Source organism: Neomonachus schauinslandi, chromosome 1 (assembly GCF_002201575.2).
Source record: "Neomonachus schauinslandi chromosome 1, ASM220157v2, whole genome shotgun sequence".
In the NCBI taxonomy this organism is placed as follows: Eukaryota; Metazoa; Chordata; class Mammalia; order Carnivora; family Phocidae; genus Neomonachus; species Neomonachus schauinslandi.
Genome location: NC_058403.1, coordinates 109,614,707 through 109,622,992, shown reverse-complemented (window position 1 = coordinate 109,622,992; position 8,286 = coordinate 109,614,707). Strand labels below are relative to the sequence as shown.

Below are 8,286 nucleotides of genomic sequence, written 5' to 3'. Positions count from 1 at the left end.
AAGGGAACACAGAGGGCCGGAGCTCAGAATGCCGGAGGACTGTTTAAGGAGGAGGAAATGAGGTCTCAGGTTGGGGTTGGCCCCAACTAAATCGCTAAATCCGTCCCAGTGTTTAGGTCATTTCTGTCTTTTTTTTTTTTTTTGGTGGGGGTGGAGGAGCTTCCTATTGCTAATTAGAAAATACGCATACAGCCTTTCTGTCGATTAAAGCTAGGATTAAAAGGAATCAGAATATATTTTATGAGAAACAAATCCTTTAAGATATCATTCTGCTTACTGTTTAAAAACTAAAATTGAAATGTGCTTATACTTGTGACTGAAAACATTGGAAACCTATTGTCTTACTCAAGAATCTGATGAGATCTGTAGACCTATTTTTACATATACACAAACGTCAGTATTCAAAATATTTTAAATTTATTGTGGGGATGAGTTCTCACCCAATCCCTTGAATTCCATTTTTAAAGACAAAATAACGGGTGCCTGGTTGGCTCAGTTGGTTGAGCATCTGCCTTCGGGTCGGGTCATGGTCCCAGGGTCCTGGGATAGAGCCCTGCGTTGGGCTCCCTGCCCAGCGGGGAGTTTGCTTCTCCCTCTCCCCCTGCCTCTCCCCTCTGCTTGTGTTCTCTCTCAGATAAATAAATAAAGTCTTAAAAAAAAAATAAAGACAAAACAACTTTTATTCTTTTTAAAAATCTTCCCATAATGATAAATTTATATAATCAAATCAAATTTTTCTTATTTGTAATTAATTTTAGAACTGCAGATAAAAATCTTCAAAAGATTTGCAAGATTTTGCAACATTAAAACAAGTAAATAAATAGAATTTCACCAAATGGAATCAAAATCTGTTACTATCATGGGTGAAAATAAAATAATAAAGGTGGCATCTTTTTTGAAGTTATAAATCAGTAATAGGAATTACTTAGTGTTTACTTACACCTTAAAGAAATTATATATTTACATACACACACACACACACACACACACACATTGGTTTTCTTTCTGTGTTAGTACAGAAAAACAAATATGTATTTAACTTAAATACTAATAGTTGAATATCAGAATTATGTTTCTTCTATTGCTTGTTCCTAAACAGACAACTACCATTTTAATGGTTCTCTATTCCATTTTGTTTAGGGTGGATTAAGTTATAGGTAAGTAGACAGCCATAGGGAAAGTCTCTGGACAAAGTTAGGCAACTTAATAGTGGCTCAATCTTACAAGAATTTGCCAGATTTACAAACAATTCTGCATTTAGATTTGATTCTGCTTTGTACCATTTTTATACTTCTTCCCCAGGGATTTTGCTTTTAACATTGAAGCCAGTTTATTGCATCCTGAGGAGGAAGTCTGTGCCTTGCAGACCTTAGTTGGAAACTTGTCATTTTTGGGTTGAGCTTATTGCCATTTGTCACTGTGATCCATAAATAGTAAATGATGTGAAATCAACCTGTCAAAATAACCAACTGCCAACCCTTTTTTAAAAAATTTTTTTAAAAATTGTTTTTAAAGATTTTATTTATTTATTTGACAGAGATACAGTGAGAGAGAGAACCCAAGCAGGGGGGCAGCAGAGGGAGAAGCAGGGAGCATGATGTGGGGCTCGATCCTAGACCCTGGGATCATGACCTGAGCCGAAGGCAGACGTTTAACGACTGAGCCACCCAGGTGCCCCCCAACTGCCAACTCTTAAAAGTGTCAATTCAAAGAGAGAACATACCTTGTAGCCTCCTTAAAACTGTGTGGACAAAGGCTTTCCCTGTACCTTCTGAGGATTGTCATCCCAAATTTCCAGTCATGTGTGTGAAATCATATTAGGGACCTTATTTGGAGAAATATTTCACAAGCTTCTGTTAAAGCAATAAAGGCATATCTGTTATGTACCTTAAATTTTAATACATTTTTTTTTTTTTAACCTGGGTTGACTGTCCTGTTAGGGCCAACTAAATATATTAATTTTTTATGGTAAAGAAAATCCCTGTCCGGTGTAAGGACCTCCAGTTTTTCCTGTACATTGAAGCACCTTGACATTGTACATATTGGTATTTTATAAAGATCTCACAGAGGAGGGAAGGAGCTCCTATCCCCTTGTCCATTCAGTACAGTAGGTGGCTCGCTCTCTTCCTGGAGGTGGGTTGGGGTTGGAAGAGTTTTTTCCCTTCCTTAGGAACATAATAGATTGTCGTATTTAAAAGCTTTGGCCTGTGATGCAAATTAAGTCTAGGAATGAAAAAGTTAGCATGAGGCAGCCTTTATGCATTTGTCTTGAAGCATATCATGCCAATCTCAAGTTGGAACTTGTTCAAGCCAGTCTTACTTAACATTCAAAAAGGGAAGTAGTACACGTTTAGTCATGAAAAAAGTGTAATGCTTTGATGAAAAGAGCAGCTGAAAAACAGCCCATAACTTTATTATTGTTCAAATCACCGAAAGGTTAACCTGCATAATTTTTTTTCTGCTGATTTTTATAGCAAGTCTCACATTTCATAAAAGCCACAGGAAACTTTATAACAATAATTATCTTGCTGCTTCATTGGGGGATCCTATTAAATGCAGGGAAGCTCTTTTAATAATAACTGCTTTAGCCATTACAAACCCCAAATTTATTTTGAATACAAGAAACGTCCTGGGATATGTGTTTATGATTCTTCACCACCACAATGTTTAAAAGATTTTTTTTTTCATTTTTTACTAAAGGTGAGTTTTTTCTTCTAATATTATTTTTAAAGATGTTAAACCCACAGACAGATTGAACTAAGAGTGCAACTAAGTATTGTCTAAATTTACACACTGTTAACATTTTTCACATGCTCTACCCCCTGCAGTATTTTGGGGGGACCTGTTTGAAGTTGTAGTCCTTGTGACAAATGCCTTGCCCTTAACTCCTTCAGCATGTGTTTCCTAAAAACAAGGATATTCTCTTACCTAATCACAATATTGTTATCAGTCAAGATTAATGTTGAAGCAGAGCAGTAATATTTTAAAATATTTTGTCTGTATTAAAACTTTGCACTTTCCTGGTAATACCCTAATTTTTTTTGACATGGCATTCAATTACTGGTCACACATTGCATTTGATTTTACTCTCTTTTTTAGGCTCTTAATCTTTAGAACAATCTCTCTCCTTTTTTACTTTTTAAAAAAGTCCCCCTGGCTTTTGAAAATTGGTTTGCTCTGTATTTGCTAGGGTCCATTCTGTAGGATAGGTAGTAGGGGGTGCCTCAAAATGTTTTTGAGGCACTTTGGACGTATTATCCTGAAATCTATATTAGACTAAGTTTGGGATTTTGAAGTCAAATAAGAATATCTCTAATCTTGTTTGGAAAAAGACCTGGTTCATGGATCAAGAATCACAAAGTTGGTAGATCCAAACTCTCATTTTCTTTGGGATACTGGATAACTTACTCAACTTTTCTTGATTTCATTTTTCTATAAAAGGAGGATTATGATTTAATTATAGAATTTTAGATGAGAATTCCCATAACCTTATTGATTTTTCAAAATAAAGTCTTAAAAACAGAAGCATTCAAGGAGAGAATGTGTTTCTAAGATCTTGGAATAAAAATTAGGTATTATTGGTAAGTCTTCCTGAAACCTACAAAGAACCCTTTCCCTTTACCCTATTCATATGTCCCACTTTTTTAGTGTGAGACATTGACAAATGCAATACCAAGGCTTGTCTTGGTCTTCTAGTCCTTTCTCCCTTGCATATGATTTTCCTTTGCATACAAAGGGCTTTCTAGTCTTTTTTTTTTCTTAAAGATTTTATTTATTTGAGAGAGCGAGAGAGTGCGCGAAAGAGGGGGAACACAAGCGGGGGGAGAGGTAGAAGGAGAAGCGGACTCCCCGCTGAGCAGGGAGCCCCATGCAGGGCTCAATCCCAGGACCCTGGGATCATGACCTGAGCTGAAGGCAGACACTTAACTGACTGAGCCAGCCAGGTGCCCCTGCTAGTCTTTTGTAATACACTAATTCACTACAAAACAAACACAAGCAGAGATCTAATAGCTCAAGTTGATCTGTCTTGAGTACCCATTTCTTTTACGTGGAACCAGAATATGCAACAAGGATTGTAGTAAAATCTTCCTCACATCTTACTGTTCGATCTCTCTACACAAAAGTCACTCTAATTGTGGCTCACATCCAATAGCTGCGAATTTGTGCTGAGTATAATTACTACAAACCCTTTAATGTTCCCTTGCTGAGATTGGTATCTTTAGGTCCCTATGCTTGAATTACTGTGCTTAATCTGTCATTTGAAATGATTTGTATCTATTAGGTCTGCTTTAAATAAAGCACTTACCTTTTTCTGGTATGAGAACTTCATTAATGGTTGATTAGAGGGAAGGGATGGTTTGGAGATTGAGTCTGGAGATATGCGGGTGTGTGACTGCTGACCTCCTATTGATACTCTGCCTTGGGCTGTGCTGCTTAGTCCGTGTCCTCACTTTGGAAATTTTGCTTGAGGCGGTGTCAGGCCATGACAGGAGCCTAGTAATTGTGGGGTCAGACAGACTCCAAGGTGGATTTCAGCTGCGCCCCCCCCCCCCTTTTTTTGGACAAATCATTAATGTAGCTGAATCTGTTTCTTCTTCTAGAAAATAAGCTTGGGGATGACTACCTTGTAATACTGTAAAGATTAAATGAGATAATATACAGGAGAATTCTTACAGTGTTTAGAACAGGTTGGTACCTAATGAACAGTAGTTTCTCTCTCTCTCCTTTCCTCCCTCTCTGTCTCTCTCCCCCTCCTTCCTCCCAGAGGCAGAGTGACTAAGTGAATGAATGGGGGTGTCTGAATGTAAATTTGGAATGATTAAAAATGGAAAACATTCCTCAACTTAGAAGTCAGAGTAAGTCCATAATATTTTAATTGCCCTTAGAAAACTCCTGGTTTTTCTTCAATGATGAACTGATGATTACTTGAAATGCTTTTTATGTTCTTTCTTGACAGCTTTCCCTTCTGAAAAGGAGGAAATTAGAAGAGTTTATTCTAGTCTGACATGGTGGGAAAGTATAGAAGCTAAGAGCAGGATATGTAGGGGGAGAAGAGAGTTGGTCTCAGAAGGTTCACCGCATAGAGGTTAATGCTTCATTTACTTGTCGTTCAGGCATTTTTGATTATAGGGGATTTCCGTTACAGAGTTAAATAGAGTAAAAAGGGAAAAAAGTGTTGAGTGATATGTCTATATGATATAAATTTAATGCACAAATACAATATTCTTAAAAAGCTATATAAGTATTCAGATGTGCATTAGGTAAAATTGTTCAAGATGGATACCAATAAGTACAGTCACATACAAGCTTCTGGTGTTCAAGCTGATTTTTAAAATAAAGGCAGGCAGGGGCGCCTGGGTGGCTCAGTTGGTTAAGCGACTGCCTTCGGCTCAGGTCATGATCCTGGAGTCCCGGGATCGAGTCCCGCATCGGGCTCCCTACTCAGCAGGGAGTCTGCTTCTCCCTCTGACCCTCATGATCTCTCTATCTCATTCTCTCTCTCAAATAAATAAATCAAATCTTTAAAAAAAAAAATAAAGGCAGCCATTTTAATTACCATGCTTTGAGATGTTACATTTGTCAGTTTGAGTTTTATTATAGAAGTGGCAAAAATTCACATGCTGAGTGTGATATGGAATTTTTTTTTAAAAAGTGGCTCGGTCAAGTGTCTGGCTCTTGGTTTTGGCTCAGGTCATGATCTTGGCATCCTGGGAACAAGCCCTGCATTGAGCGCACCGCCCCCCCACCAACAACTTGCTCACACACACACTCTCTCTAAAATAAAGTAATCTTAAAAAAAATTTAGTTTAGGGGCGCCTGGGTGGCTCAGTCGTTGGGCGTCTGCCTTCGGCTCGGGTCATGATCCCAGGGTCCTGGGATCGAGCCCCGCATCGGGCTCCCTGCTCCACGGGAAGCCTGCTTCTCCCTCTCCCACTCCCCCTGCTTGTGTTCCCTCTCTCGCTATGTCTCTGTCAAATAAATAAATAAAATCTTAAAAAATTTTTTTTTTAGTTTAGCTACTTTACTGTAAGTCTTAAATTCAATTTCCTTTCTCTTCTCTATCCTTTTTTTCTCTTTTATAACTTCTCCCTGTGTTCTCAACTCCCATCCCTACCACTTGGTGTCTGCCGCCTGCCCCCCCCCCACTCCCCTTTCCCTACAAATACTTTATACTAGAATGTGTGGGGTGAGGGGGGATTAGGCTAGGTCTCAGAAACCCAGGTAATATTAATGTCTGAAATGTTGGCATACCCACTTTTCTGGCTGAAGCTGGATTTTCATGGTCATGCTGTTATACCCACCATGTGTTTGCATTTCTGCTCTGTTTGCTGTTTCACGTGGAGCATATTCACTCTGCACTGCATAGGAAGGGGCCACTCTATCTGTTCTTAGAAACCCTTAGAAAAAGCTAAGGTAATATAACAGCAGTTGTTTTTTTCTCCTTGAAAGTCTTGTAAACTGACTTGTCCTTTGTGGCAAGATGAGAGTTGCTCGTCGTCCCTCACTTCCCATTACAAATTGGGCTCTACCCCACCTTCTCCTCAGTGTTACCACTGACCTCATACTTGTAGATTCATCACATTTGACCTTTCTAGAGTGTTTGATTTTGTTGACTATTACTTCCTCCTTAGTTTCCAGTATACGAGATCTCCTGTTGCTCCTTTTAATTCAACCCCCACCTTCCACCCCCTAAACTCCACATTCTAGGCATCTCTTCTGTCTGTTCTGTCCAGGACACTTGTGCGGCAGGGACTCTGGGATGCTCAGCTCATTCCTTCGTCTCTCACTGTGTCAGAAAAATTATCCCTTGCATCTAATCTAGCCCTGTCTTCAGAGCCCTGGATCCATATTTTGTCTCCACTGGCTAGATTTATTGACCCAGATTTCTGAACTTGAATCAGACCCAGAATCTGCTTCTTGCCCTTCCTTTATGATCCAACACACTACTCAATCTAGTCTTCAGAGCAATGAATCTCAGTTGTAAGGGGGGTAGTGTGGGGATTATGGACCCCATTGAAAATAAATTTTGCATATTAATTAAATACATTTTACATATAATCCCCTATTCTCCAGTGGTCTTGGATTCAAAACCTGTGTCTCTGAAAATGTCTGTAAAGTCTATGTCAGTTTTTTCCCCGTGGCTCTTGCCTGCATAGATGGAAGACTTCTGTAATTGATCTCCTATCTTCAATGGCTCTTCCTTCAATCCATAATCATAATCATCCCATTATTGGCAAATTGATTTTCCTAAAGCACAAGCAAAGAGCATGTAGTTCTTCACTTCAGAACCCTTCCATGGCTCATTGAGAAGTCTGTATAATCCAACACAACACCATAGCATTCTACTGTAGGCTCCCATGCTCCATTCCCAGGCTCATCTTCTACGTCCACAGGCAGCCTCTGGCCTCCATGGCCCCTTGTGCTCTGGCCATAGCACTTTCTCCACCCCTAGCTGCGTCTTCCTCCAAGCTGTTCATGGCCTGGCAGCATTCCCTTTCGCATGCCCTGTGTCCTGCCTCAAGGTCCAGCTCACGCTGTCATCTCCTGCAGGTCCTTCCTCATTTTCTCCATTTGAAGTTAGCTACGTTTTCCTCTCAGTTTTTATGGTGAGTGAATTTTGTCTCTCATACAGTTTACACATTTGGATTCATTGTGGGATGTGTGCCTGACCATTGTGTCCTTCCAGAGAGGCAAAGGGCCCTGCACTAAAGGCATGACTGACTCAGTGAATCAGTGAACCCACTCTTTGGGATTTTCTGTCTCTCAAGACCTCTTGAGTGTTGGATATACTCATGGGGCTGAACCGCTCAAACTCCCGAGGTTGCAGACCTCATTAGTATTGAGACCTCTCCCTTCCTCTTCAGGAGCCACCTCCTTCCCATCCTCGCAGCTGGGGTGTGATGTCAACCCTTGAGGAGCTTGTCCCGATGGTGAAGCAGAGCTGTTGAGGCCTGGGGCCTGAGGCCACCTGCCTGGGTTTTAACCGCAGCCCTGCCTCTGCTCGCTGGCAGGTCGTGTGCACTGTGGGCAAGATGTCTTTTTGCTATGTGTCTCAGTTTTCTTTTTTTGTTGCCCTCAATAGGCAACCCTGTGGTATCTATCTCATAGGGTTGGAGTGAGAAACAGAGAGGTGATAGTCCTTGTAGAGCACATAGTATGGTGCCTGGCACATAGCAGGTACTCGGTAATGACGGCAAGCTGCCTGTGTAAGGTCCTGGGAGGTTCTCGCTCACTTCGAGGGTCGGAGCTAATTACCTGGCAGCACCTGAGCTAGTTATGCCCCAC

General features: G+C 40.4%; 1 protein-coding gene across 1 annotated transcript in view; it reads left to right on the top strand.

Moving 5' to 3' along the window:
* The window catches only part of MED12L (mediator complex subunit 12L), a 322,651-nt gene that overhangs the window by 212,017 nt on the left and 102,348 nt on the right, over positions 1–8,286 (top strand). The gene's annotated exons all lie outside the window — the stretch shown is intronic.